The 27,387-nt window shown below is 47.7% G+C and overlaps 18 non-coding genes across 18 annotated transcripts; all 18 read left to right on the forward strand.

The window, feature by feature from the left end:
- Window positions 1–1,169: 1,169 nt before the first annotated feature.
- On the forward strand, window positions 1,170–1,360 carry LOC142718227 (U2 spliceosomal RNA). Its single transcript, XR_012872359.1, has one exon. It is a non-coding gene; the product is annotated as a U2 spliceosomal RNA (small nuclear RNA).
- Window positions 1,361–2,644: 1,284 nt separating this feature from the next.
- LOC142718229 (U2 spliceosomal RNA) lies at window positions 2,645–2,835 on the forward strand. Its single transcript, XR_012872361.1, has one exon. It is a non-coding gene; the product is annotated as a U2 spliceosomal RNA (small nuclear RNA).
- A 1,292-nt stretch (window positions 2,836–4,127) lies between these two features.
- Window positions 4,128–4,318, forward strand: LOC142718253 (U2 spliceosomal RNA). Its single transcript, XR_012872386.1, has one exon. It is a non-coding gene; the product is annotated as a U2 spliceosomal RNA (small nuclear RNA).
- Window positions 4,319–5,610: 1,292 nt separating this feature from the next.
- On the forward strand, window positions 5,611–5,801 carry LOC142718255 (U2 spliceosomal RNA). The gene has a single exon (XR_012872387.1). It is a non-coding gene; the product is annotated as a U2 spliceosomal RNA (small nuclear RNA).
- Window positions 5,802–7,093: 1,292 nt separating this feature from the next.
- LOC142718230 (U2 spliceosomal RNA) lies at window positions 7,094–7,284 on the forward strand. Its single transcript, XR_012872362.1, has one exon. It is a non-coding gene; the product is annotated as a U2 spliceosomal RNA (small nuclear RNA).
- A 1,288-nt stretch (window positions 7,285–8,572) lies between these two features.
- On the forward strand, window positions 8,573–8,763 carry LOC142718231 (U2 spliceosomal RNA). Its single transcript, XR_012872364.1, has one exon. It is a non-coding gene; the product is annotated as a U2 spliceosomal RNA (small nuclear RNA).
- Window positions 8,764–10,056: 1,293 nt separating this feature from the next.
- LOC142718233 (U2 spliceosomal RNA) lies at window positions 10,057–10,247 on the forward strand. The gene has a single exon (XR_012872365.1). It is a non-coding gene; the product is annotated as a U2 spliceosomal RNA (small nuclear RNA).
- A 1,294-nt stretch (window positions 10,248–11,541) lies between these two features.
- On the forward strand, window positions 11,542–11,732 carry LOC142718234 (U2 spliceosomal RNA). The gene has a single exon (XR_012872366.1). It is a non-coding gene; the product is annotated as a U2 spliceosomal RNA (small nuclear RNA).
- A 1,285-nt stretch (window positions 11,733–13,017) lies between these two features.
- Window positions 13,018–13,208, forward strand: LOC142718235 (U2 spliceosomal RNA). The gene has a single exon (XR_012872367.1). It is a non-coding gene; the product is annotated as a U2 spliceosomal RNA (small nuclear RNA).
- A 1,263-nt stretch (window positions 13,209–14,471) lies between these two features.
- LOC142718267 (U2 spliceosomal RNA) lies at window positions 14,472–14,662 on the forward strand. Its single transcript, XR_012872399.1, has one exon. It is a non-coding gene; the product is annotated as a U2 spliceosomal RNA (small nuclear RNA).
- Window positions 14,663–15,931: 1,269 nt separating this feature from the next.
- LOC142718236 (U2 spliceosomal RNA) lies at window positions 15,932–16,122 on the forward strand. The gene has a single exon (XR_012872368.1). It is a non-coding gene; the product is annotated as a U2 spliceosomal RNA (small nuclear RNA).
- A 1,304-nt stretch (window positions 16,123–17,426) lies between these two features.
- Window positions 17,427–17,617, forward strand: LOC142718237 (U2 spliceosomal RNA). The gene has a single exon (XR_012872370.1). It is a non-coding gene; the product is annotated as a U2 spliceosomal RNA (small nuclear RNA).
- Window positions 17,618–18,901: 1,284 nt separating this feature from the next.
- On the forward strand, window positions 18,902–19,092 carry LOC142718238 (U2 spliceosomal RNA). Its single transcript, XR_012872371.1, has one exon. It is a non-coding gene; the product is annotated as a U2 spliceosomal RNA (small nuclear RNA).
- Window positions 19,093–20,380: 1,288 nt separating this feature from the next.
- LOC142718239 (U2 spliceosomal RNA) lies at window positions 20,381–20,571 on the forward strand. Its single transcript, XR_012872372.1, has one exon. It is a non-coding gene; the product is annotated as a U2 spliceosomal RNA (small nuclear RNA).
- A 1,296-nt stretch (window positions 20,572–21,867) lies between these two features.
- LOC142718241 (U2 spliceosomal RNA) lies at window positions 21,868–22,058 on the forward strand. Its single transcript, XR_012872374.1, has one exon. It is a non-coding gene; the product is annotated as a U2 spliceosomal RNA (small nuclear RNA).
- A 1,292-nt stretch (window positions 22,059–23,350) lies between these two features.
- Window positions 23,351–23,541, forward strand: LOC142718242 (U2 spliceosomal RNA). The gene has a single exon (XR_012872375.1). It is a non-coding gene; the product is annotated as a U2 spliceosomal RNA (small nuclear RNA).
- Window positions 23,542–24,834: 1,293 nt separating this feature from the next.
- On the forward strand, window positions 24,835–25,025 carry LOC142718244 (U2 spliceosomal RNA). Its single transcript, XR_012872376.1, has one exon. It is a non-coding gene; the product is annotated as a U2 spliceosomal RNA (small nuclear RNA).
- Window positions 25,026–26,314: 1,289 nt separating this feature from the next.
- Window positions 26,315–26,505, forward strand: LOC142718245 (U2 spliceosomal RNA). The gene has a single exon (XR_012872377.1). It is a non-coding gene; the product is annotated as a U2 spliceosomal RNA (small nuclear RNA).
- The last annotated feature ends 882 nt before the right edge of the window (window positions 26,506–27,387 follow it).

Consider the following 27,387-nt stretch of genomic DNA (forward strand, 5'->3'; position numbering starts at 1 on the left):
TGATAATGAGCTCATTGATTAAATGCAATTAATGAATAGATTGCCACCTCTTGTTGTGTGTCGTCTGTGTTTCTGTGTTTCCGGCATTTCACATTGGAACACCTCATTCACCTTCCTTGTCTTCTCTCCGCCCTCCCTTTTAGGTAAGTTAAAGAGCTGCACCTGAGCCAGCCACTGATTGATTGATTGATTGATTGATTGATTGATTGATTGATTGATTGATTGATTGATGCAGCACAACAGTCAAATAGTGGAGTGGAGTAGGGGAACAGCAAACAGCCAATAAAGCAGCCCGCCCGCTCGCCTGCCCGCCACAATGGACCTACCTGTGTACACTAGATGGATGTGATGGAATGTACTGTCGTCCCTACATTTCAAGAAGAAGTAAGAATTGCAGTTGCAACAAAGCCTTGCTTGCCTACAAAGAGAGCAGCAATTTGGATTTGTTACTATGTTACCTAGAAGAATAACAAACTGTGCAAGGATGGAGGTTGTAGGAGCAAGGAGAAGTTGTCTGTAAAGTTGGTGGATGCCTATTTTCCATTTTGCAGTCCCTTGTCTCCCTCTTGTGGCCTCCTGGAGGCAACTAGCTGTGCAAAAAAAAGACAGCCTGGCGGCCGGCTGTTGCAGTGTTGCCCTCTCAGGCAACACTGAGTGACTGACTGAGCCTCACCGTCTTATATAAAGTTCAGACGGAACTTTGCACGTGTCATAGTGGAGCCCTCAGGATTCCAGAGCCAGCTTTCTGACATCATAATGGGGCCTCAGAGATAAAAGCCTGGGCCCAGGCAGTGTTGGTCAGTGCTGCTCAGCAGGCAGCACTGGACTGGACTGGATTACAGCTGATACAAGGTGTGAAGGAACAAGGGGTGGCTGTGGGCATGCACTTGCTGCCGCTGCCAGTGTTTATCTGCATGGCAGCAGGGCATTTGGGCGTTGCCAGGAAGGCGTTTTTATGTAGATTCCTCCTCTTTCAGCACTGCATTGTGGTGCAAGCAAAAGAAGCAAATCCTGTCTGGCTTCCTCTCCGGCCTTTATTCACCTCCCGTGTAGCTGTGAGTGTGTGAGCCTGCAGGGCCCCATGGAATTGCCTAGAAGTAGGCTGAATCGCTGCAAGGGCTGAACAGCAGTATCGGGCAGGCTCGGGCAACGCGCGGCCCGTTCGGGTTATCGCTTCTCGGCCTTTTGGCTAAGATCAAGTGTAGTATCTGTTCTTATCAGTTTAATATCTGATACGTCCCCTATCTGGGGACCATATATTAAATGGATTTTTAGAACAGGGAGATGGAAATAGAGCTTGCTCTGTCCACTCCACGCATTGACCTGGTATTGCAGTATTTCCAGGACCGGTGCACCCTTTCCTTATGTGTTGACTAAAAGCAGATTCCAAAAGTGTTTTTTGTCTTTGCTATTGTTTCTGTCTTTCTGAAGGGATCTCCCCTTTTAATCCCATTATTTCAACACCTGTTGGACAATGCATGAGTGATAATGAGCTCATTGATTAAATGCAATTAATGAATAGATTGCCACCTCTTGTTGTGTGTCGTCTGTGTTTCTGTGTTTCCGGCATTTCACATTGGAACACCTCATTCACCTTCCTTGTCTTCTCTCCGCCCTCCCTTTTAGGTAAGTTAAAGAGCTGCACCTGAGCCAGCCACTGATTGATTGATTGATTGATTGATTGATTGATTGATTGATTGATTGATGCAGCACAACAGTCAAATAGTGGAGTGGAGTAGGGGAACAGCAAACAGCCAATAAAGCAGCCCGCCCGCTCGCCTGCCCGCCACAATGGACCTACCTGTGTACACTAGATGGATGTGATGGAATGTACTGTCGTCCCTACATTTCAAGAAGAAGTAAGAATTGCAGTTGCAACAAAGCCTTGCTTGCCTACAAAGAGAGCAGCAATTTGGATTTGTTACTATGTTACCTAGAAGAATAACAAACTGTGCAAGGATGGAGGTTGTAGGAGCAAGGAGAAGTTGTCTGTAAAGTTGGTGGATGCCTATTTTCCATTTTGCAGTCCCTTGTCTCCCTCTTGTGGCCTCCTGGAGGCAACTAGCTGTGCAAAAAAAAGACAGCCTGGCGGCCGGCTGTTGCAGTGTTGCCCTCTCAGGCAACACTGAGTGACTGACTGAGCCTCACCGTCTTATATAAAGTTCAGACGGAACTTTGCACGTGTCATAGTGGAGCCCTCAGGATTCCAGAGCCAGCTTTCTGACATCATAATGGGGCCTCAGAGATAAAAGCCTGGGCCCAGGCAGTGTTGGTCAGTGCTGCTCAGCAGGCAGCACTGGACTGGACTGGATTACAGCTGATACAAGGTGTGAAGGAACAAGGGGTGGCTGTGGGCATGCACTTGCTGCCGCTGCCAGTGTTTATCTGCATGGCAGCAGGGCATTTGGGCGTTGCCAGGAAGGCGTTTTTATGTAGATTCCTCCTCTTTCAGCACTGCATTGTGGTGCAAGCAAAAGAAGCAAATCCTGTCTGGCTTCCTCTCCGGCCTTTATTCACCTCCCGTGTAGCTGTGAGTGTGTGAGCCTGCAGGGCCCCATGGAATTGCCTAGAAGTAGGCTGAATCGCTGCAAGGGCTGAACAGCAGTATCGGGCAGGCTCGGGCAACGTGCGGCCCGTTCGGGTTATCGCTTCTCGGCCTTTTGGCTAAGATCAAGTGTAGTATCTGTTCTTATCAGTTTAATATCTGATACGTCCCCTATCTGGGGACCATATATTAAATGGATTTTTAGAACAGGGAGATGGAAATAGAGCTTGCTCTGTCCACTCCACGCATTGACCTGGTATTGCAGTATTTCCAGGACCGGTGCACCCTTTCCTTATGTGTTGACTAAAAGCAGATTCCAAAAGTGTTTTTTGTCTTTGCTATTGTTTCTGTCTTTCTGAAGGGATCTCCCCTTTTAATCCCATTATTTCAACACCTGTTGGACAATGCATGAGTGATAATGAGCTCATTGATTAAATGCAATTAATGAATAGATTGCCACCTCTTGTTGTGTGTCGTCTGTGTTTCTGTGTTTCCGGCATTTCACATTGGAACACCTCATTCACCTTCCTTGTCTTCTCTCCGCCCTCCCTTTTAGGTAAGTTAAAGAGCTGCACCTGAGCCAGCCACTGATTGATTGATTGATTGATTGATTGATTGATTGATTGATTGATTGATTGATTGATGCAGCACAACAGTCAAATAGTGGAGTGGAGTAGGGGAACAGCAAACAGCCAATAAAGCAGCCCGCCCGCTCGCCTGCCCGCCACAATGGACCTACCTGTGTACACTAGATGGATGTGATGGAATGTACTGTCGTCCCTACATTTCAAGAAGAAGTAAGAATTGCAGTTGCAACAAAGCCTTGCTTGCCTACAAAGAGAGCAGCAATTTGGATTTGTTACTATGTTACCTAGAAGAATAACAAACTGTGCAAGGATGGAGGTTGTAGGAGCAAGGAGAAGTTGTCTGTAAAGTTGGTGGATGCCTATTTTCCATTTTGCAGTCCCTTGTCTCCCTCTTGTGGCCTCCTGGAGGCAACTAGCTGTGCAAAAAAAAGACAGCCTGGCGGCCGGCTGTTGCAGTGTTGCCCTCTCAGGCAACACTGAGTGACTGACTGAGCCTCACCGTCTTATATAAAGTTCAGACGGAACTTTGCACGTGTCATAGTGGAGCCCTCAGGATTCCAGAGCCAGCTTTCTGACATCATAATGGGGCCTCAGAGATAAAAGCCTGGGCCCAGGCAGTGTTGGTCAGTGCTGCTCAGCAGGCAGCACTGGACTGGACTGGATTACAGCTGATACAAGGTGTGAAGGAACAAGGGGTGGCTGTGGGCATGCACTTGCTGCCGCTGCCAGTGTTTATCTGCATGGCAGCAGGGCATTTGGGCGTTGCCAGGAAGGCATTTTTATGTAGATTCCTCCTCTTTCAGCACTGCATTGTGGTGCAAGCAAAAGAAGCAAATCCTGTCTGGCTTCCTCTCCGGCCTTTATTCACCTCCCGTGTAGCTGTGAGTGTGTGAGCCTGCAGGGCCCCATGGAATTGCCTAGAAGTAGGCTGAATCGCTGCAAGGGCTGAACAGCAGTATCGGGCAGGCTCGGGCAACGCGCGGCCCGTTCGGGTTATCGCTTCTCGGCCTTTTGGCTAAGATCAAGTGTAGTATCTGTTCTTATCAGTTTAATATCTGATACGTCCCTTATCTGGGGACCATATATTAAATGGATTTTTAGAACAGGGAGATGGAAATAGAGCTTGCTCTGTCCACTCCACGCATTGACCTGGTATTGCAGTATTTCCAGGACCGGTGCACCCTTTCCTTATGTGTTGACTAAAAGCAGATTCCAAAAGTGTTTTTTGTCTTTGCTATTGTTTCTGTCTTTCTGAAGGGATCTCCCCTTTTAATCCCATTATTTCAACACCTGTTGGACAATGCATGAGTGATAATGAGCTCATTGATTAAATGCAATTAATGAATAGATTGCCACCTCTTGTTGTGTGTCGTCTGTGTTTCTGTGTTTCCGGCATTTCACATTGGAACACCTCATTCACCTTCCTTGTCTTCTCTCCGCCCTCCCTTTTAGGTAAGTTAAAGAGCTGCACCTGAGCCAGCCACTGATTGATTGATTGATTGATTGATTGATTGATTGATTGATTGATTGATTGATTGATGCAGCACAACAGTCAAATAGTGGAGTGGAGTAGGGGAACAGCAAACAGCCAATAAAGCAGCCCGCCCGCTCGCCTGCCCGCCACAATGGACCTACCTGTGTACACTAGATGGATGTGATGGAATGTACTGTCGTCCCTACATTTCAAGAAGAAGTAAGAATTGCAGTTGCAACAAAGCCTTGCTTGCCTACAAAGAGAGCAGCAATTTGGATTTGTTACTATGTTACCTAGAAGAATAACAAACTGTGCAAGGATGGAGGTTGTAGGAGCAAGGAGAAGTTGTCTGTAAAGTTGGTGGATGCCTATTTTCCATTTTGCAGTCCCTTGTCTCCCTCTTGTGGCCTCCTGGAGGCAACTAGCTGTGCAAAAAAAAGACAGCCTGGCGGCCGGCTGTTGCAGTGTTGCCCTCTCAGGCAACACTGAGTGACTGACTGAGCCTCACCGTCTTATATAAAGTTCAGACGGAACTTTGCACGTGTCATAGTGGAGCCCTCAGGATTCCAGAGCCAGCTTTCTGACATCATAATGGGGCCTCAGAGATAAAAGCCTGGGCCCAGGCAGTGTTGGTCAGTGCTGCTCAGCAGGCAGCACTGGACTGGACTGGATTACAGCTGATACAAGGTGTGAAGGAACAAGGGGTGGCTGTGGGCATGCACTTGCTGCCGCTGCCAGTGTTTATCTGCATGGCAGCAGGGCATTTGGGCGTTGCCAGGAAGGCGTTTTTATGTAGATTCCTCCTCTTTCAGCACTGCATTGTGGTGCAAGCAAAAGAAGCAAATCCTGTCTGGCTTCCTCTCCGGCCTTTATTCACCTCCCGTGTAGCTGTGAGTGTGTGAGCCTGCAGGGCCCCATGGAATTGCCTAGAAGTAGGCTGAATCGCTGCAAGGGCTGAACAGCAGTATCGGGCAGGCTCGGGCAACGCGCGGCCCGTTCGCGTTATCGCTTCTCGGCCTTTTGGCTAAGATCAAGTGTAGTATCTGTTCTTATCAGTTTAATATCTGATACGTCCCTTATCTGGGGACCATATATTAAATGGATTTTTAGAACAGGGAGATGGAAATAGAGCTTGCTCTGTCCACTCCACGCATTGACCTGGTATTGCAGTATTTCCAGGACCGGTGCACCCTTTCCTTATGTGTTGACTAAAAGCAGATTCCAAAAGTGTTTTTTGTCTTTGCTATTGTTTCTGTCTTTCTGAAGGGATCTCCCCTTTTAATCCCATTATTTCAACACCTGTTGGACAATGCATGAGTGATAATGAGCTCATTGATTAAATGCAATTAATGAATAGATTGCCACCTCTTGTTGTGTGTCGTCTGTGTTTCTGTGTTTCCGGCATTTCACATTGGAACACCTCATTCACCTTCCTTGTCTTCTCTCCGCCCTCCCTTTTAGGTAAGTTAAAGAGCTGCACCTGAGCCAGCCACTGATTGATTGATTGATTGATTGATTGATTGATTGATTGATTGATTGATTGATTGATGCAGCACAACAGTCAAATAGTGGAGTGGAGTAGGGGAACAGCAAACAGCCAATAAAGCAGCCCGCCCGCTCGCCTGCCCGCCACAATGGACCTACCTGTGTACACTAGATGGATGTGATGGAATGTACTGTCGTCCCTACATTTCAAGAAGAAGTAAGAATTGCAGTTGCAACAAAGCCTTGCTTGCCTACAAAGAGAGCAGCAATTTGGATTTGTTACTATGTTACCTAGAAGAATAACAAACTGTGCAAGGATGGAGGTTGTAGGAGCAAGGAGAAGTTGTCTGTAAAGTTGGTGGATGCCTATTTTCCATTTTGCAGTCCCTTGTCTCCCTCTTGTGGCCTCCTGGAGGCAACTAGCTGTGCAAAAAAAAGACAGCCTGGCGGCCGGCTGTTGCAGTGTTGCCCTCTCAGGCAACACTGAGTGACTGACTGAGCCTCACCGTCTTATATAAAGTTCAGACGGAACTTTGCACGTGTCATAGTGGAGCCCTCAGGATTCCAGAGCCAGCTTTCTGACATCATAATGGGGCCTCAGAGATAAAAGCCTGGGCCCAGGCAGTGTTGGTCAGTGCTGCTCAGCAGGCAGCACTGGACTGGACTGGATTACAGCTGATACAAGGTGTGAAGGAACAAGGGGTGGCTGTGGGCATGCACTTGCTGCCGCTGCCAGTGTTTATCTGCATGGCAGCAGGGCATTTGGGCGTTGCCAGGAAGGCGTTTTTATGTAGATTCCTCCTCTTTCAGCACTGCATTGTGGTGCAAGCAAAAGAAGCAAATCCTGTCTGGCTTCCTCTCCGGCCTTTATTCACCTCCCGTGTAGCTGTGAGTGTGTGAGCCTGCAGGGCCCCATGGAATTGCCTAGAAGTAGGCTGAATCGCTGCAAGGGCTGAACAGCAGTATCGGGCAGGCTCGGGCAACGCGCGGCCCGTTCGGGTTATCGCTTCTCGGCCTTTTGGCTAAGATCAAGTGTAGTATCTGTTCTTATCAGTTTAATATCTGATACGTCCCCTATCTGGGGACCATATATTAAATGGATTTTTAGAACAGGGAGATGGAAATAGAGCTTGCTCTGTCCACTCCACGCATTGACCTGGTATTGCAGTATTTCCAGGACCGGTGCACCCTTTCCTTATGTGTTGACTAAAAGCAGATTCCAAAAGTGTTTTTTGTCTTTGCTATTGTTTCTGTCTTTCTGAAGGGATCTCCCCTTTTAATCCCATTATTTCAACACCTGTTGGACAATGCATGAGTGATAATGAGCTCATTGATTAAATGCAATTAATGAATAGATTGCCACCTCTTGTTGTGTGTCGTCTGTGTTTCTGTGTTTCCGGCATTTCACATTGGAACACCTCATTCACCTTCCTTGTCTTCTCTCCGCCCTCCCTTTTAGGTAAGTTAAAGAGCTGCACCTGAGCCAGCCACTGATTGATTGATTGATTGATTGATTGATTGATTGATTGATTGATTGATTGATGCAGCACAACAGTCAAATAGTGGAGTGGAGTAGGGGAACAGCAAACAGCCAATAAAGCAGCCCGCCCGCTCGCCTGCCCGCCACAATGGACCTACCTGTGTACACTAGATGGATGTGATGGAATGTACTGTCGTCCCTACATTTCAAGAAGAAGTAAGAATTGCAGTTGCAACAAAGCCTTGCTTGCCTACAAAGAGAGCAGCAATTTGGATTTGTTACTATGTTACCTAGAAGAATAACAAACTGTGCAAGGATGGAGGTTGTAGGAGCAAGGAGAAGTTGTCTGTAAAGTTGGTGGATGCCTATTTTCCATTTTGCAGTCCCTTGTCTCCCTCTTGTGGCCTCCTGGAGACAACTAGCTGTGCAAAAAAAAGACAGCCTGGCGGCCGGCTGTTGCAGTGTTGCCCTCTCAGGCAACACTGAGTGACTGACTGAGCCTCACCGTCTTATATAAAGTTCAGACGGAACTTTGCACGTGTCATAGTGGAGCCCTCAGGATTCCAGAGCCAGCTTTCTGACATCATAATGGGGCCTCAGAGATAAAAGCCTGGGCCCAGGCAGTGTTGGTCAGTGCTGCTCAGCAGGCAGCACTGGACTGGACTGGATTACAGCTGATACAAGGTGTGAAGGAACAAGGGGTGGCTGTGGGCATGCACTTGCTGCCGCTGCCAGTGTTTATCTGCATGGCAGCAGGGCATTTGGGCGTTGCCAGGAAGGCGTTTTTATGTAGATTCCTCCTCTTTCAGCACTGCATTGTGGTGCAAGCAAAAGAAGCAAATCCTGTCTGGCTTCCTCTCCGGCCTTTATTCACCTCCCGTGTAGCTGTGAGTGTGTGAGCCTGCAGGGCCCCATGGAATTGCCTAGAAGTAGGCTGAATCGCTGCAAGGGCTGAACAGCAGTATCGGGCAGGCTCGGGCAACGCGCGGCCCGTTCGGGTTATCGCTTCTCGGCCTTTTGGCTAAGATCAAGTGTAGTATCTGTTCTTATCAGTTTAATATCTGATACGTCCCCTATCTGGGGACCATATATTAAATGGATTTTTAGAACAGGGAGATGGAAATAGAGCTTGCTCTGTCCACTCCACGCATTGACCTGGTATTGCAGTATTTCCAGGACCGGTGCACCCTTTCCTTATGTGTTGACTAAAAGCAGATTCCAAAAGTGTTTTTTGTCTTTGCTATTGTTTCTGTCTTTCTGAAGGGATCTCCCCTTTTAATCCCATTATTTCAACACCTGTTGGACAATGCATGAGTGATAATGAGCTCATTGATTAAATGCAATTAATGAATAGATTGCCACCTCTTGTTGTGTGTCGTCTGTGTTTCTGTGTTTCCGGCATTTCACATTGGAACACCTCATTCACCTTCCTTGTCTTCTCTCCGCCCTCCCTTTTAGGTAAGTTAAAGAGCTGCACCTGAGCCAGCCACTGATTGATTGATTGATTGATTGATTGATTGATTGATTGATTGATTGATTGATTGATTGCAGCACAACAGTCAAATAGTGGAGTGGAGTAGGGGAACAGCAAACAGCCAATAAAGCAGCCCGCCCGCTCGCCTGCCCGCCACAATGGACCTACCTGTGTACACTAGATGGATGTGATGGAATGTACTGTCGTCCCTACATTTCAAGAAGAAGTAAGAATTGCAGTTGCAACAAAGCCTTGCTTGCCTACAAAGAGAGCAGCAATTTGGATTTGTTACTATGTTACCTAGAAGAATAACAAACTGTGCAAGGATGGAGGTTGTAGGAGCAAGGAGAAGTTGTCTGTAAAGTTGGTGGATGCCTATTTTCCATTTTGCAGTCCCTTGTCTCCCTCTTGTGGCCTCCTGGAGGCAACTAGCTGTGCAAAAAAAAGACAGCCTGGCGGCCGGCTGTTGCAGTGTTGCCCTCTCAGGCAACACTGAGTGACTGACTGAGCCTCACCGTCTTATATAAAGTTCAGACGGAACTTTGCACGTGTCATAGTGGAGCCCTCAGGATTCCAGAGCCAGCTTTCTGACATCATAATGGGGCCTCAGAGATAAAAGCCTGGGCCCAGGCAGTGTTGGTCAGTGCTGCTCAGCAGGCAGCACTGGACTGGACTGGATTACAGCTGATACAAGGTGTGAAGGAACAAGGGGTGGCTGTGGGCATGCACTTGCTGCCGCTGCCAGTGTTTATCTGCATGGCAGCAGGGCATTTGGGCGTTGCCAGGAAGGCGTTTTTATGTAGATTCCTCCTCTTTCAGCACTGCATTGTGGTGCAAGCAAAAGAAGCAAATCCTGTCTGGCTTCCTCTCCGGCCTTTATTCACCTCCCGTGTAGCTGTGAGTGTGTGAGCCTGCAGGGCCCCATGGAATTGCCTAGAAGTAGGCTGAATCGCTGCAAGGGCTGAACAGCAGTATCGGGCAGGCTCGGGCAACGCGCGGCCCGTTCGGGTTATCGCTTCTCGGCCTTTTGGCTAAGATCAAGTGTAGTATCTGTTCTTATCAGTTTAATATCTGATACGTCCCCTATCTGGGGACCATATATTAAATGGATTTTTAGAACAGGGAGATGGAAATAGAGCTTGCTCTGTCCACTCCACGCATTGACCTGGTATTGCAGTATTTCCAGGACCGGTGCACCCTTTCCTTATGTGTTGACTAAAAGCAGATTCCAAAAGTGTTTTTTGTCTTTGCTATTGTTTCTGTCTTTCTGAAGGGATCTCCCCTTTTAATCCCATTATTTCAACACCTGTTGGACAATGCATGAGTGATAATGAGCTCATTGATTAAATGCAATTAATGAATAGATTGCCACCTCTTGTTGTGTGTCGTCTGTGTTTCTGTGTTTCCGGCATTTCACATTGGAACACCTCATTCACCTTCCTTGTCTTCTCTCCGCCCTCCCTTTTAGGTAAGTTAAAGAGCTGCACCTGAGCCAGCCACTGATTGATTGATTGATTGATTGATTGATTGATTGATTGATTGATTGATTGATTGATTGATGCAGCACAACAGTCAAATAGTGGAGTGGAGTAGGGGAACAGCAAACAGCCAATAAAGCAGCCCGCCCGCTCGCCTGCCCGCCACAATGGACCTACCTGTGTACACTAGATGGATGTGATGGAATGTACTGTCGTCCCTACATTTCAAGAAGAAGTAAGAATTGCAGTTGCAACAAAGCCTTGCTTGCCTACAAAGAGAGCAGCAATTTGGATTTGTTACTATGTTACCTAGAAGAATAACAAACTGTGCAAGGATGGAGGTTGTAGGAGCAAGGAGAAGTTGTCTGTAAAGTTGGTGGATGCCTATTTTCCATTTTGCAGTCCCTTGTCTCCCTCTTGTGGCCTCCTGGAGGCAACTAGCTGTGCAAAAAAAAGACAGCCTGGCGGCCGGCTGTTGCAGTGTTGCCCTCTCAGGCAACACTGAGTGACTGACTGAGCCTCACCGTCTTATATAAAGTTCAGACGGAACTTTGCACGTGTCATAGTGGAGCCCTCAGGATTCCAGAGCCAGCTTTCTGACATCATAATGGGGCCTCAGAGATAAAAGCCTGGGCCCAGGCAGTGTTGGTCAGTGCTGCTCAGCAGGCAGCACTGGACTGGACTGGATTACAGCTGATACAAGGTGTGAAGGAACAAGGGGTGGCTGTGGGCATGCACTTGCTGCCGCTGCCAGTGTTTATCTGCATGGCAGCAGGGCATTTGGGCGTTGCCAGGAAGGCGTTTTTATGTAGATTCCTCCTCATTCAGCACTGCATTGTGGTGCAAGCAAAAGAACAAATCCTGTCTGGCTTCCTCTCCGGCCTTTATTCACCTCCGTGTAGCTGTGAGTGTGTGAGCCTGCAGGGCCCCATGGAATTGCCTAGAAGTAGGCTGAATCGCTGCAAGGGCTGAACAGCAGTATCGGGCAGGCTCGGGCAACGCGCGGCCCGTTCGGGTTATCGCTTCTCGGCCTTTTGGCTAAGATCAAGTGTAGTATCTGTTCTTATCAGTTTAATATCTGATACGTCCCCTATCTGGGGACCATATATTAAATGGATTTTTAGAACAGGGAGATGGAAATAGAGCTTGCTCTGTCCACTCCACGCATTGACCTGGTATTGCAGTATTTCCAGGACCGGTGCACCCTTTCCTTATGTGTTGACTAAAAGCAGATTCCAAAAGTGTTTTTTGTCTTTGCTATTGTTTCTGTCTTTCTGAAGGGATCTCCCCTTTTAATCCCATTATTTCAACACCTGTTGGACAATGCATGAGTGATAATGAGCTCATTGATTAAATGCAATTAATGAATAGATTGCCACCTCTTGTTGTGTGTCGTCTGTGTTTCTGTGTTTCCGGCATTTCACATTGGAACACCTCATTCACCTTCCTTGTCTTCTCTCCGCCCTCCCTTTTAGGTAAGTTAAAGAGCTGCACCTGAGCCAGCCACTGATTGATTGATTGATTGATTGATTGATTGATTGATTGATTGATTGATTGCAGCACAACAGTCAAATAGTGGAGTGGAGTAGGGGAACAGCAAACAGCCAATAAAGCAGCCCGCCCGCTCGCCTGCCCGCCACAATGGACCTACCTGTGTACACTAGATGGATGTGATGGAATGTACTGTCGTCCCTACATTTCAAGAAGAAGTAAGAATTGCAGTTGCAACAAAGCCTTGCTTGCCTACAAAGAGAGCAGCAATTTGGATTTGTTACTATGTTACCTAGAAGAATAACAAACTGTGCAAGGATGGAGGTTGTAGGAGCAAGGAGAAGTTGTCTGTAAAGTTGGTGGATGCCTATTTTCCATTTTGCAGTCCCTTGTCTCCCTCTTGTGGCCTCCTGGAGGCAACTAGCTGTGCAAAAAAAAGACAGCCTGGCGGCCGGCTGTTGCAGTGTTGCCCTCTCAGGCAACACTGAGTGACTGACTGAGCCTCACCGTCTTATATAAAGTTCAGACGGAACTTTGCACGTGTCATAGTGGAGCCCTCAGGATTCCAGAGCCAGCTTTCTGACATCATAATGGGGCCTCAGAGATAAAAGCCTGGGCCCAGGCAGTGTTGGTCAGTGCTGCTCAGCAGGCAGCACTGGACTGGACTGGATTACAGCTGATACAAGGTGTGAAGGAACAAGGGGTGGCTGTGGGCATGCACTTGCTGCCGCTGCCAGTGTTTATCTGCATGGCAGCAGGGCATTTGGGCGTTGCCAGGAAGGCGTTTTTATGTAGATTCCTCCTCTTTCAGCACTGCATTGTGGTGCAAGCAAAAGAAGCAAATCCTGTCTGGCTTCCTCTCCGGCCTTTATTCACCTCCCGTGTAGCTGTGAGTGTGTGAGCCTGCAGGGCCCCATGGAATTGCCTAGAAGTAGGCTGAATCGCTGCAAGGGCTGAACAGCAGTATCGGGCAGGCTCGGGCAACGCGCGGCCCGTTCGGGTTATCGCTTCTCGGCCTTTTGGCTAAGATCAAGTGTAGTATCTGTTCTTATCAGTTTAATATCTGATACGTCCCCTATCTGGGGACCATATATTAAATGGATTTTTAGAACAGGGAGATGGAAATAGAGCTTGCTCTGTCCACTCCACGCATTGACCTGGTATTGCAGTATTTCCAGGACCGGTGCACCCTTTCCTTATGTGTTGACTAAAAGCAGATTCCAAAAGTGTTTTTTGTCTTTGCTATTGTTTCTGTCTTTCTGAAGGGATCTCCCCTTTTAATCCCATTATTTCAACACCTGTTGGACAATGCATGAGTGATAATGAGCTCATTGATTAAATGCAATTAATGAATAGATTGCCACCTCTTGTTGTGTGTCGTCTGTGTTTCTGTGTTTCCGGCATTTCACATTGGAACACCTCATTCACCTTCCTTGTCTTCTCTCCGCCCTCCCTTTTAGGTAAGTTAAAGAGCTGCACCTGAGCCAGCCACTGATTGATTGATTGATTGATTGATTGATTGATTGATTGATTGATTGATTGATTGATTGATTGATGCAGCACAACAGTCAAATAGTGGAGTGGAGTAGGGGAACAGCAAACAGCCAATAAAGCAGCCCGCCCGCTCGCCTGCCCGCCACAATGGACCTACCTGTGTACACTAGATGGATGTGATGGAATGTACTGTCGTCCCTACATTTCAAGAAGAAGTAAGAATTGCAGTTGCAACAAAGCCTTGCTTGCCTACAAAGAGAGCAGCAATTTGGATTTGTTACTATGTTACCTAGAAGAATAACAAACTGTGCAAGGATGGAGGTTGTAGGAGCAAGGAGAAGTTGTCTGTAAAGTTGGTGGATGCCTATTTTCCATTTTGCAGTCCCTTGTCTCCCTCTTGTGGCCTCCTGGAGGCAACTAGCTGTGCAAAAAAAAGACAGCCTGGCGGCCGGCTGTTGCAGTGTTGCCCTCTCAGGCAACACTGAGTGACTGACTGAGCCTCACCGTCTTATATAAAGTTCAGACGGAACTTTGCACGTGTCATAGTGGAGCCCTCAGGATTCCAGAGCCAGCTTTCTGACATCATAATGGGGCCTCAGAGATAAAAGCCTGGGCCCAGGCAGTGTTGGTCAGTGCTGCTCAGCAGGCAGCACTGGACTGGACTGGATTACAGCTGATACAAGGTGTGAAGGAACAAGGGGTGGCTGTGGGCATGCACTTGCTGCCGCTGCCAGTGTTTATCTGCATGGCAGCAGGGCATTTGGGCGTTGCCAGGAAGGCGTTTTTATGTAGATTCCTCCTCTTTCAGCACTGCATTGAGCAAATCCTGTCTGGCTTCCTCTCCGGCCTTTATTCACCTCCCGTGTAGCTGTGAGTGTGTGAGCCTGCAGGGCCCCATGGAATTGCCTAGAAGTAGGCTGAATCGCTGCAAGGGCTGAACAGCAGTATCGGGCAGGCTCGGGCAACGCGCCTCGGCCTTTTGGCTAAGATCAAGTGTAGTATCTGTTCTTATCAGTTTAATATCTGATACGTCCCCTATCTGGGGACCATATATTAAATGGATTTTTAGAACAGGGAGATGGAAATAGAGCTTGCTCTGTCCACTCCACGCATTGACCTGGTATTGCAGTATTTCCAGGACCGGTGCACCCTTTCCTTATGTGTTGACTAAAAGCAGATTCCAAAAGTGTTTTTTGTCTTTGCTATTGTTTCTGTCTTTCTGAAGGGATCTCCCCTTTTAATCCCATTATTTCAACACCTGTTGGACAATGCATGAGTGATAATGAGCTCATTGATTAAATGCAATTAATGAATAGATTGCCACCTCTTGTTGTGTGTCGTCTGTGTTTCTGTGTTTCCGGCATTTCACATTGGAACACCTCATTCACCTTCCTTGTCTTCTCTCCGCCCTCCCTTTTAGGTAAGTTAAAGAGCTGCACCTGAGCCAGCCACTTGATTGATTGATTGATTGATTGATTGATTGATGCAGCACAACAGTCAAATAGTGGAGTGGAGTAGGGGAACAGCAAACAGCCAATAAAGCAGCCCGCCCGCTCGCCTGCCCGCCACAATGGACCTACCTGTGTACACTAGATGGATGTGATGGAATGTACTGTCGTCCCTACATTTCAAGAAGAAGTAAGAATTGCAGTTGCAACAAAGCCTTGCTTGCCTACAAAGAGAGCAGCAATTTGGATTTGTTACTATGTTACCTAGAAGAATAACAAACTGTGCAAGGATGGAGGTTGTAGGAGCAAGGAGAAGTTGTCTGTAAAGTTGGTGGATGCCTATTTTCCATTTTGCAGTCCCTTGTCTCCCTCTTGTGGCCTCCTGGAGGCAACTAGCTGTGCAAAAAAAAGACAGCCTGGCGGCCGGCTGTTGCAGTGTTGCCCTCTCAGGCAACACTGAGTGACTGACTGAGCCTCACCGTCTTATATAAAGTTCAGACGGAACTTTGCACGTGTCATAGTGGAGCCCTCAGGATTCCAGAGCCAGCTTTCTGACATCATAATGGGGCCTCAGAGATAAAAGCCTGGGCCCAGGCAGTGTTGGTCAGTGCTGCTCAGCAGGCAGCACTGGACTGGACTGGATTACAGCTGATACAAGGTGTGAAGGAACAAGGGGTGGCTGTGGGCATGCACTTGCTGCCGCTGCCAGTGTTTATCTGCATGGCAGCAGGGCATTTGGACGTTGCCAGGAAGGCGTTTTTATGTAGATTCCTCCTCTTTCAGCACTGCATTGTGGTGCAAGCAAAAGAAGCAAATCCTGTCTGGCTTCCTCTCCGGCCTTTATTCACCTCCCGTGTAGCTGTGAGTGTGTGAGCCTGCAGGGCCCCATGGAATTGCCTAGAAGTAGGCTGAATCGCTGCAAGGGCTGAACAGCAGTATCGGGCAGGCTCGGGCAACGCGCGGCCCGTTCGGGTTATCGCTTCTCGGCCTTTTGGCTAAGATCAAGTGTAGTATCTGTTCTTATCAGTTTAATATCTGATACGTCCCCTATCTGGGGACCATATATTAAATGGATTTTTAGAACAGGGAGATGGAAATAGAGCTTGCTCTGTCCACTCCACGCATTGACCTGGTATTGCAGTATTTCCAGGACCGGTGCACCCTTTCCTTATGTGTTGACTAAAAGCAGATTCCAAAAGTGTTTTTTGTCTTTGCTATTGTTTCTGTCTTTCTGAAGGGATCTCCCCTTTTAATCCCATTATTTCAACACCTGTTGGACAATGCATGAGTGATAATGAGCTCATTGATTAAATGCAATTAATGAATAGATTGCCACCTCTTGTTGTGTGTCGTCTGTGTTTCTGTGTTTCCGGCATTTCACATTGGAACACCTCATTCACCTTCCTTGTCTTCTCTCCGCCCTCCCTTTTAGGTAAGTTAAAGAGCTGCACCTGAGCCAGCCACTGATTGATTGATTGATTGATTGATTGATTGATTGATTGATTGATTGATTGATTGATTGATTGATTGATGCAGCACAACAGTCAAATAGTGGAGTGGAGTAGGGGAACAGCAAACAGCCAATAAAGCAGCCCGCCCGCTCGCCTGCCCGCCACAATGGACCTACCTGTGTACACTAGATGGATGTGATGGAATGTACTGTCGTCCCTACATTTCAAGAAGAAGTAAGAATTGCAGTTGCAACAAAGCCTTGCTTGCCTACAAAGAGAGCAGCAATTTGGATTTGTTACTATGTTACCTAGAAGAATAACAAACTGTGCAAGGATGGAGGTTGTAGGAGCAAGGAGAAGTTGTCTGTAAAGTTGGTGGATGCCTATTTTCCATTTTGCAGTCCCTTGTCTCCCTCTTGTGGCCTCCTGGAGGCAACTAGCTGTGCAAAAAAAAGACAGCCTGGCGGCCGGCTGTTGCAGTGTTGCCCTCTCAGGCAACACTGAGTGACTGACTGAGCCTCACCGTCTTATATAAAGTTCAGACGGAACTTTGCACGTGTCATAGTGGAGCCCTCAGGATTCCAGAGCCAGCTTTCTGACATCATAATGGGGCCTCAGAGATAAAAGCCTGGGCCCAGGCAGTGTTGGTCAGTGCTGCTCAGCAGGCAGCACTGGACTGGACTGGATTACAGCTGATACAAGGTGTGAAGGAACAAGGGGTGGCTGTGGGCATGCACTTGCTGCCGCTGCCAGTGTTTATCTGCATGGCAGCAGGGCATTTGGGCGTTGCCAGGAAGGCGTTTTTATGTAGATTCCTCCTCTTTCAGCACTGCATTGTGGTGCAAGCAAAAGAAGCAAATCCTGTCTGGCTTCCTCTCCGGCCTTTATTCACCTCCCGTGTAGCTGTGAGTGTGTGAGCCTGCAGGGCCCCATGGAATTGCCTAGAAGTAGGCTGAATCGCTGCAAGGGCTGAACAGCAGTATCGGGCAGGCTCGGGCAACGCGCGGCCCGTTCGGGTTATCGCTTCTCGGCCTTTTGGCTAAGATCAAGTGTAGTATCTGTTCTTATCAGTTTAATATCTGATACGTCCCCTATCTGGGGACCATATATTAAATGGATTTTTAGAACAGGGAGATGGAAATAGAGCTTGCTCTGTCCACTCCACGCATTGACCTGGTATTGCAGTATTTCCAGGACCGGTGCACCCTTTCCTTATGTGTTGACTAAAAGCAGATTCCAAAAGTGTTTTTTGTCTTTGCTATTGTTTCTGTCTTTCTGAAGGGATCTCCCCTTTTAATCCCATTATTTCAACACCTGTTGGACAATGCATGAGTGATAATGAGCTCATTGATTAAATGCAATTAATGAATAGATTGCCACCTCTTGTTGTGTGTCGTCTGTGTTTCTGTGTTTCCGGCATTTCACATTGGAACACCTCATTCACCTTCCTTGTCTTCTCTCCGCCCTCCCTTTTAGGTAAGTTAAAGAGCTGCACCTGAGCCAGCCACTGATTGATTGATTGATTGATTGATTGATTGATTGATTGATTGATTGATTGATTGCAGCACAACAGTCAAATAGTGGAGTGGAGTAGGGGAACAGCAAACAGCCAATAAAGCAGCCCGCCCGCTCGCCTGCCCGCCACAATGGACCTACCTGTGTACACTAGATGGATGTGATGGAATGTACTGTCGTCCCTACATTTCAAGAAGAAGTAAGAATTGCAGTTGCAACAAAGCCTTGCTTGCCTACAAAGAGAGCAGCAATTTGGATTTGTTACTATGTTACCTAGAAGAATAACAAACTGTGCAAGGATGGAGGTTGTAGGAGCAAGGAGAAGTTGTCTGTAAAGTTGGTGGATGCCTATTTTCCATTTTGCAGTCCCTTGTCTCCCTCTTGTGCTGGAGGCAACTAGCTGTGCAAAAAAAAGACAGCCTGGCGGCCGGCTGTTGCAGTGTTGCCCTCTCAGGCAACACTGAGTGACTGACTGAGCCTCACCGTCTTATATAAAGTTCAGACGGAACTTTGCACGTGTCATAGTGGAGCCCTCAGGATTCCAGAGCCAGCTTTCTGACATCATAATGGGGCCTCAGAGATAAAAGCCTGGGCCCAGGCAGTGTTGGTCAGTGCTGCTCAGCAGGCAGCACTGGACTGGACTGGATTACAGCTGATACAAGGTGTGAAGGAACAAGGGGTGGCTGTGGGCATGCACTTGCTGCCGCTGCCAGTGTTTATCTGCATGGCAGCAGGGCATTTGGGCGTTGCCAGGAAGGCGTTTTTATGTAGATTCCTCCTCTTTCAGCACTGCATTGTGGTGCAAGCAAAAGAAGCAAATCCTGTCTGGCTTCCTCTCCGGCCTTTATTCACCTCCCGTGTAGCTGTGAGTGTGTGAGCCTGCAGGGCCCCATGGAATTGCCTAGAAGTAGGCTGAATCGCTGCAAGGGCTGAACAGCAGTATCGGGCAGGCTCGGGCAACGCGCGGCCCGTTCGGGTTATCGCTTCTCGGCCTTTTGGCTAAGATCAAGTGTAGTATCTGTTCTTATCAGTTTAATATCTGATACGTCCCCTATCTGGGGACCATATATTAAATGGATTTTTAGAACAGGGAGATGGAAATAGAGCTTGCTCTGTCCACTCCACGCATTGACCTGGTATTGCAGTATTTCCAGGACCGGTGCACCCTTTCCTTATGTGTTGACTAAAAGCAGATTCCAAAAGTGTTTTTTGTCTTTGCTATTGTTTCTGTCTTTCTGAAGGGATCTCCCCTTTTAATCCCATTATTTCAACACCTGTTGGACAATGCATGAGTGATAATGAGCTCATTGATTAAATGCAATTAATGAATAGATTGCCACCTCTTGTTGTGTGTCGTCTGTGTTTCTGTGTTTCCGGCATTTCACATTGGAACACCTCATTCACCTTCCTTGTCTTCTCTCCGCCCTCCCTTTTAGGTAAGTTAAAGAGCTGCACCTGAGCCAGCCACTGATTGATTGATTGATTGATTGATTGATTGATTGATTGATTGATTGATTGATGCAGCACAACAGTCAAATAGTGGAGTGGAGTAGGGGAACAGCAAACAGCCAATAAAGCAGCCCGCCCGCTCGCCTGCCCGCCACAATGGACCTACCTGTGTACACTAGATGGATGTGATGGAATGTACTGTCGTCCCTACATTTCAAGAAGAAGTAAGAATTGCAGTTGCAACAAAGCCTTGCTTGCCTACAAAGAGAGCAGCAATTTGGATTTGTTACTATGTTACCTAGAAGAATAACAAACTGTGCAAGGATGGAGGTTGTAGGAGCAAGGAGAAGTTGTCTGTAAAGTTGGTGGATGCCTATTTTCCATTTTGCAGTCCCTTGTCTCCCTCTTGTGGCCTCCTGGAGGCAACTAGCTGTGCAAAAAAAAGACAGCCTGGCGGCCGGCTGTTGCAGTGTTGCCCTCTCAGGCAACACTGAGTGACTGACTGAGCCTCACCGTCTTATATAAAGTTCAGACGGAACTTTGCACGTGTCATAGTGGAGCCCTCAGGATTCCAGAGCCAGCTTTCTGACATCATAATGGGGCCTCAGAGATAAAAGCCTGGGCCCAGGCAGTGTTGGTCAGTGCTGCTCAGCAGGCAGCACTGGACTGGACTGGATTACAGCTGATACAAGGTGTGAAGGAACAAGGGGTGGCTGTGGGCATGCACTTGCTGCCGCTGCCAGTGTTTATCTGCATGGCAGCAGGGCATTTGGGCGTTGCCAGGAAGGCGTTTTTATGTAGATTCCTCCTCTTTCAGCACTGCATTGTGGTGCAAGCAAAAGAAGCAAATCCTGTCTGGCTTCCTCTCCGGCCTTTATTCACCTCCCGTGTAGCTGTGAGTGTGTGAGCCTGCAGGGCCCCATGGAATTGCCTAGAAGTAGGCTGAATCGCTGCAAGGGCTGAACAGCAGTATCGGGCAGGCTCGGGCAACGCGCGGCCCGTTCGGGTTATCGCTTCTCGGCCTTTTGGCTAAGATCAAGTGTAGTATCTGTTCTTATCAGTTTAATATCTGATACGTCCCCTATCTGGGGACCATATATTAAATGGATTTTTAGAACAGGGAGATGGAAATAGAGCTTGCTCTGTCCACTCCACGCATTGACCTGGTATTGCAGTATTTCCAGGACCGGTGCACCCTTTCCTTATGTGTTGACTAAAAGCAGATTCCAAAAGTGTTTTTTGTCTTTGCTATTGTTTCTGTCTTTCTGAAGGGATCTCCCCTTTTAATCCCATTATTTCAACACCTGTTGGACAATGCATGAGTGATAATGAGCTCATTGATTAAATGCAATTAATGAATAGATTGCCACCTCTTGTTGTGTGTCGTCTGTGTTTCTGTGTTTCCGGCATTTCACATTGGAACACCTCATTCACCTTCCTTGTCTTCTCTCCGCCCTCCCTTTTAGGTAAGTTAAAGAGCTGCACCTGAGCCAGCCACTGATTGATTGATTGATTGATTGATTGATTGATTGATTGATTGATTGATTGATTGATTGATGCAGCACAACAGTCAAATAGTGGAGTGGAGTAGGGGAACAGCAAACAGCCAATAAAGCAGCCCGCCCGCTCGCCTGCCCGCCACAATGGACCTACCTGTGTACACTAGATGGATGTGATGGAATGTACTGTCGTCCCTACATTTCAAGAAGAAGTAAGAATTGCAGTTGCAACAAAGCCTTGCTTGCCTACAAAGAGAGCAGCAATTTGGATTTGTTACTATGTTACCTAGAAGAATAACAAACTGTGCAAGGATGGAGGTTGTAGGAGCAAGGAGAAGTTGTCTGTAAAGTTGGTGGATGCCTATTTTCCATTTTGCAGTCCCTTGTCTCCCTCTTGTGGCCTCCTGGAGGCAACTAGCTGTGCAAAAAAAAGACAGCCTGGCGGCCGGCTGTTGCAGTGTTGCCCTCTCAGGCAACACTGAGTGACTGACTGAGCCTCACCGTCTTATATAAAGTTCAGACGGAACTTTGCACGTGTCATAGTGGAGCCCTCAGGATTCCAGAGCCAGCTTTCTGACATCATAATGGGGCCTCAGAGATAAAAGCCTGGGCCCAGGCAGTGTTGGTCAGTGCTGCTCAGCAGGCAGCACTGGACTGGACTGGATTACAGCTGATACAAGGTGTGAAGGAACAAGGGGTGGCTGTGGGCATGCACTTGCTGCCGCTGCCAGTGTTTATCTGCATGGCAGCAGGGCATTTGGGCGTTGCCAGGAAGGCGTTTTTATGTAGATTCCTCCTCTTTCAGCACTGCATTGTGGTGCAAGCAAAAGAAGCAAATCCTGTCTGGCTTCCTCTCCGGCCTTTATTCACCTCCCGTGTAGCTGTGAGTGTGTGAGCCTGCAGGGCCCCATGGAATTGCCTAGAAGTAGGCTGAATCGCTGCAAGGGCTGAACAGCAGTATCGGGCAGGCTCGGGCAACGCGCGGCCCGTTCGGGTTATCGCTTCTCGGCCTTTTGGCTAAGATCAAGTGTAGTATCTGTTCTTATCAGTTTAATATCTGATACGTCCCCTATCTGGGGACCATATATTAAATGGATTTTTAGAACAGGGAGATGGAAATAGAGCTTGCTCTGTCCACTCCACGCATTGACCTGGTATTGCAGTATTTCCAGGACCGGTGCACCCTTTCCTTATGTGTTGACTAAAAGCAGATTCCAAAAGTGTTTTTTGTCTTTGCTATTGTTTCTGTCTTTCTGAAGGGATCTCCCCTTTTAATCCCATTATTTCAACACCTGTTGGACAATGCATGAGTGATAATGAGCTCATTGATTAAATGCAATTAATGAATAGATTGCCACCTCTTGTTGTGTGTCGTCTGTGTTTCTGTGTTTCCGGCATTTCACATTGGAACACCTCATTCACCTTCCTTGTCTTCTCTCCGCCCTCCCTTTTAGGTAAGTTAAAGAGCTGCACCTGAGCCAGCCACTGATTGATTGATTGATTGATTGATTGATTGATTGATTGATTGATTGATTGATTGATGCAGCACAACAGTCAAATAGTGGAGTGGAGTAGGGGAACAGCAAACAGCCAATAAAGCAGCCCGCCCGCTCGCCTGCCCGCCACAATGGACCTACCTGTGTACACTAGATGGATGTGATGGAATGTACTGTCGTCCCTACATTTCAAGAAGAAGTAAGAATTGCAGTTGCAACAAAGCCTTGCTTGCCTACAAAGAGAGCAGCAATTTGGATTTGTTACTATGTTACCTAGAAGAATAACAAACTGTGCAAGGATGGAGGTTGTAGGAGCAAGGAGAAGTTGTCTGTAAAGTTGGTGGATGCCTATTTTCCATTTTGCAGTCCCTTGTCTCCCTCTTGTGGCCTCCTGGAGGCAACTAGCTGTGCAAAAAAAAGACAGCCTGGCGGCCGGCTGTTGCAGTGTTGCCCTCTCAGGCAACACTGAGTGACTGACTGAGCCTCACCGTCTTATATAAAGTTCAGACGGAACTTTGCACGTGTCATAGTGGAGCCCTCAGGATTCCAGAGCCAGCTTTCTGACATCATAATGGGGCCTCAGAGATAAAAGCCTGGGCCCAGGCAGTGTTGGTCAGTGCTGCTCAGCAGGCAGCACTGGACTGGACTGGATTACAGCTGATACAAGGTGTGAAGGAACAAGGGGTGGCTGTGGGCATGCACTTGCTGCCGCTGCCAGTGTTTATCTGCATGGCAGCAGGGCATTTGGGCATTGCCAGGAAGGCGTTTTTATGTAGATTCCTCCTCTTTCAGCACTGCATTGTGGTGCAAGCAAAAGAAGCAAATCCTGTCTGGCTTCCTCTCCGGCCTTTATTCACCTCCCGTGTAGCTGTGAGTGTGTGAGCCTGCAGGGCCCCATGGAATTGCCTAGAAGTAGGCTGAATCGCTGCAAGGGCTGAACAGCAGTATCGGGCAGGCTCGGGCAACGCGCGGCCCGTTCGGGTTATCGCTTCTCGGCCTTTTGGCTAAGATCAAGTGTAGTATCTGTTCTTATCAGTTTAATATCTGATACGTCCCCTATCTGGGGACCATATATTAAATGGATTTTTAGAACAGGGAGATGGAAATAGAGCTTGCTCTGTCCACTCCACGCATTGACCTGGTATTGCAGTATTTCCAGGACCGGTGCACCCTTTCCTTATGTGTTGACTAAAAGCAGATTCCAAAAGTGTTTTTTGTCTTTGCTATTGTTTCTGTCTTTCTGAAGGGATCTCCCCTTTTAATCCCATTATTTCAACACCTGTTGGACAATGCATGAGTGATAATGAGCTCATTGATTAAATGCAATTAATGAATAGATTGCCACCTCTTGTTGTGTGTCGTCTGTGTTTCTGTGTTTCCGGCATTTCACATTGGAACACCTCATTCACCTTCCTTGTCTTCTCTCCGCCCTCCCTTTTAGGTAAGTTAAAGAGCTGCACCTGAGCCAGCCACTGATTGATTGATTGATTGATTGATTGATTGATTGATTGATTGATTGATTGATTGATGCAGCACAACAGTCAAATAGTGGAGTGGAGTAGGGGAACAGCAAACAGCCAATAAAGCAGCCCGCCCGCTCGCCTGCCCGCCACAATGGACCTACCTGTGTACACTAGATGGATGTGATGGAATGTACTGTCGTCCCTACATTTCAAGAAGAAGTAAGAATTGCAGTTGCAACAAAGCCTTGCTTGCCTACAAAGAGAGCAGCAATTTGGATTTGTTACTATGTTACCTAGAAGAATAACAAACTGTGCAAGGATGGAGGTTGTAGGAGCAAGGAGAAGTTGTCTGTAAAGTTGGTGGATGCCTATTTTCCATTTTGCAGTCCCTTGTCTCCCTCTTGTGGCCTCCTGGAGGCAACTAGCTGTGCAAAAAAAAGACAGCCTGGCGGCCGGCTGTTGCAGTGTTGCCCTCTCAGGCAACACTGAGTGACTGACTGAGCCTCACCGTCTTATATAAAGTTCAGACGGAACTTTGCACGTGTCATAGTGGAGCCCTCAGGATTCCAGAGCCAGCTTTCTGACATCATAATGGGGCCTCAGAGATAAAAGCCTGGGCCCAGGCAGTGTTGGTCAGTGCTGCTCAGCAGGCAGCACTGGACTGGACTGGATTACAGCTGATACAAGGTGTGAAGGAACAAGGGGTGGCTGTGGGCATGCACTTGCTGCCGCTGCCAGTGTTTATCTGCATGGCAGCAGGGCATTTGGGCGTTGCCAGGAAGGCGTTTTTATGTAGATTCCTCCTCTTTCAGCACTGCATTGTGGTGCAAGCAAAAGAAGCAAATCCTGTCTGGCTTCCTCTCCGGCCTTTATTCACCTCCCGTGTAGCTGTGAGTGTGTGAGCCTGCAGGGCCCCCATGGAATTGCCTAGAAGTAGGCTGAATCGCTGCAAGGGCTGAACAGCAGTATCGGGCAGGCTCGGGCAACGCGCGGCCCGTTCGGGTTATCGCTTCTCGGCCTTTTGGCTAAGATCAAGTGTAGTATCTGTTCTTATCAGTTTAATATCTGATACGTCCCCTATCTGGGGACCATATATTAAATGGATTTTTAGAACAGGGAGATGGAAATAGAGCTTGCTCTGTCCACTCCACGCATTGACCTGGTATTGCAGTATTTCCAGGACCGGTGCACCCTTTCCTTATGTGTTGACTAAAAGCAGATTCCAAAAGTGTTTTTTGTCTTTGCTATTGTTTCTGTCTTTCTGAAGGGATCTCCCCTTTTAATCCCATTATTTCAACACCTGTTGGACAATGCATGAGTGATAATGAGCTCATTGATTAAATGCAATTAATGAATAGATTGCCACCTCTTGTTGTGTGTCGTCTGTGTTTCTGTGTTTCCGGCATTTCACATTGGAACACCTCATTCACCTTCCTTGTCTTCTCTCCGCCCTCCCTTTTAGGTAAGTTAAAGAGCTGCACCTGAGCCAGCCACTGATTGATTGATTGATTGATTGATTGATTGATTGATTGATTGATTGATTGATTGCAGCACAACAGTCAAATAGTGGAGTGGAGTAGGGGAACAGCAAACAGCCAATAAAGCAGCCCGCCCGCTCGCCTGCCCGCCACAATGGACCTACCTGTGTACACTAGATGGATGTGATGGAATGTACTGTCGTCCCTACATTTCAAGAAGAAGTAAGAATTGCAGTTGCAACAAAGCCTTGCTTGCCTACAAAGAGAGCAGCAATTTGGATTTGTTACTATGTTACCTAGAAGAATAACAAACTGTGCAAGGATGGAGGTTGTAGGAGCAAGGAGAAGTTGTCTGTAAAGTTGGTGGATGCCTATTTTCCATTTTGCAGTCCCTTGTCTCCCTCTTGTGGCCTCCTGGAGGCAACTAGCTGTGCAAAAAAAAGACAGCCTGGCGGCCGGCTGTTGCAGTGTTGCCCTCTCAGGCAACACTGAGTGACTGACTGAGCCTCACCGTCTTATATAAAGTTCAGACGGAACTTTGCACGTGTCATAGTGGAGCCCTCAGGATTCCAGAGCCAGCTTTCTGACATCATAATGGGGCCTCAGAGATAAAAGCCTGGGCCCAGGCAGTGTTGGTCAGTGCTGCTCAGCAGGCAGCACTGGACTGGACTGGATTACAGCTGATACAAGGTGTGAAGGAACAAGGGGTGGCTGTGGGCATGCACTTGCTGCCGCTGCCAGTGTTTATCTGCATGGCAGCAGGGCATTTGGGCGTTGCCAGGAAGGCGTTTTTATGTAGATTCCTCCTCTTTCAGCACTGCATTGTGGTGCAAGCAAAAGAAGCAAATCCTGTCTGGCTTCCTCTCCGGCCTTTATTCACCTCCCGTGTAGCTGTGAGTGTGTGAGCCTGCAGGGCCCCATGGAATTGCCTAGAAGTAGGCTGAATCGCTGCAAGGGCTGAACAGCAGTATCGGGCAGGCTCGGGCAACGCGCGGCCCGTTCGGGTTATCGCTTCTCGGCCTTTTGGCTAAGATCAAGTGTAGTATCTGTTCTTATCAGTTTAATATCTGATACGTCCCCTATCTGGGGACCATATATTAAATGGATTTTTAGAACAGGGAGATGGAAATAGAGCTTGCTCTGTCCACTCCACGCATTGACCTGGTATTGCAGTATTTCCAGGACCGGTGCACCCTTTCCTTATGTGTTGACTAAAAGCAGATTCCAAAAGTGTTTTTTGTCTTTGCTATTGTTTCTGTCTTTCTGAAGGGATCTCCCCTTTTAATCCCATTATTTCAACACCTGTTGGACAATGCATGAGTGATAATGAGCTCATTGATTAAATGCAATTAATGAATAGATTGCCACCTCTTGTTGTGTGTCGTCTGTGTTTCTGTGTTTCCGGCATTTCACATTGGAACACCTCATTCACCTTCCTTGTCTTCTCTCCGCCCTCCCTTTTAGGTAAGTTAAAGAGCTGCACCTGAGCCAGCCACTGATTGATTGATTGATTGATTGATTGATTGATTGATTGATTGATTGATTGATTGATGCAGCACAACAGTCAAATAGTGGAGTGGAGTAGGGGAACAGCAAACAGCCAATAAAGCAGCCCGCCCGCTCGCCTGCCCGCCACAATGGACCTACCTGTGTACACTAGATGGATGTGATGGAATGTACTGTCGTCCCTACATTTCAAGAAGAAGTAAGAATTGCAGTTGCAACAAAGCCTTGCTTGCCTACAAAGAGAGCAGCAATTTGGATTTGTTACTATGTTACCTAGAAGAATAACAAACTGTGCAAGGATGGAGGTTGTAGGAGCAAGGAGAAGTTGTCTGTAAAGTTGGTGGATGCCTATTTTCCATTTTGCAGTCCCTTGTCTCCCTCTTGTGGCCTCCTGGAGGCAACTAGCTGTGCAAAAAAAAGACAGCCTGGCGGCCGGCTGTTGCAGTGTTGCCCTCTCAGGCAACACTGAGTGACTGACTGAGCCTCACCGTCTTATATAAAGTTCAGACGGAACTTTGCACGTGTCATAGTGGAGCCCTCAGGATTCCAGAGCCAGCTTTCTGACATCATAATG

This window comes from Rhinoderma darwinii, unplaced genomic scaffold, assembly GCF_050947455.1.
Source record: "Rhinoderma darwinii isolate aRhiDar2 unplaced genomic scaffold, aRhiDar2.hap1 Scaffold_461, whole genome shotgun sequence".
Lineage (NCBI taxonomy): Eukaryota > Metazoa > Chordata > Amphibia > Anura > Rhinodermatidae > Rhinoderma > Rhinoderma darwinii.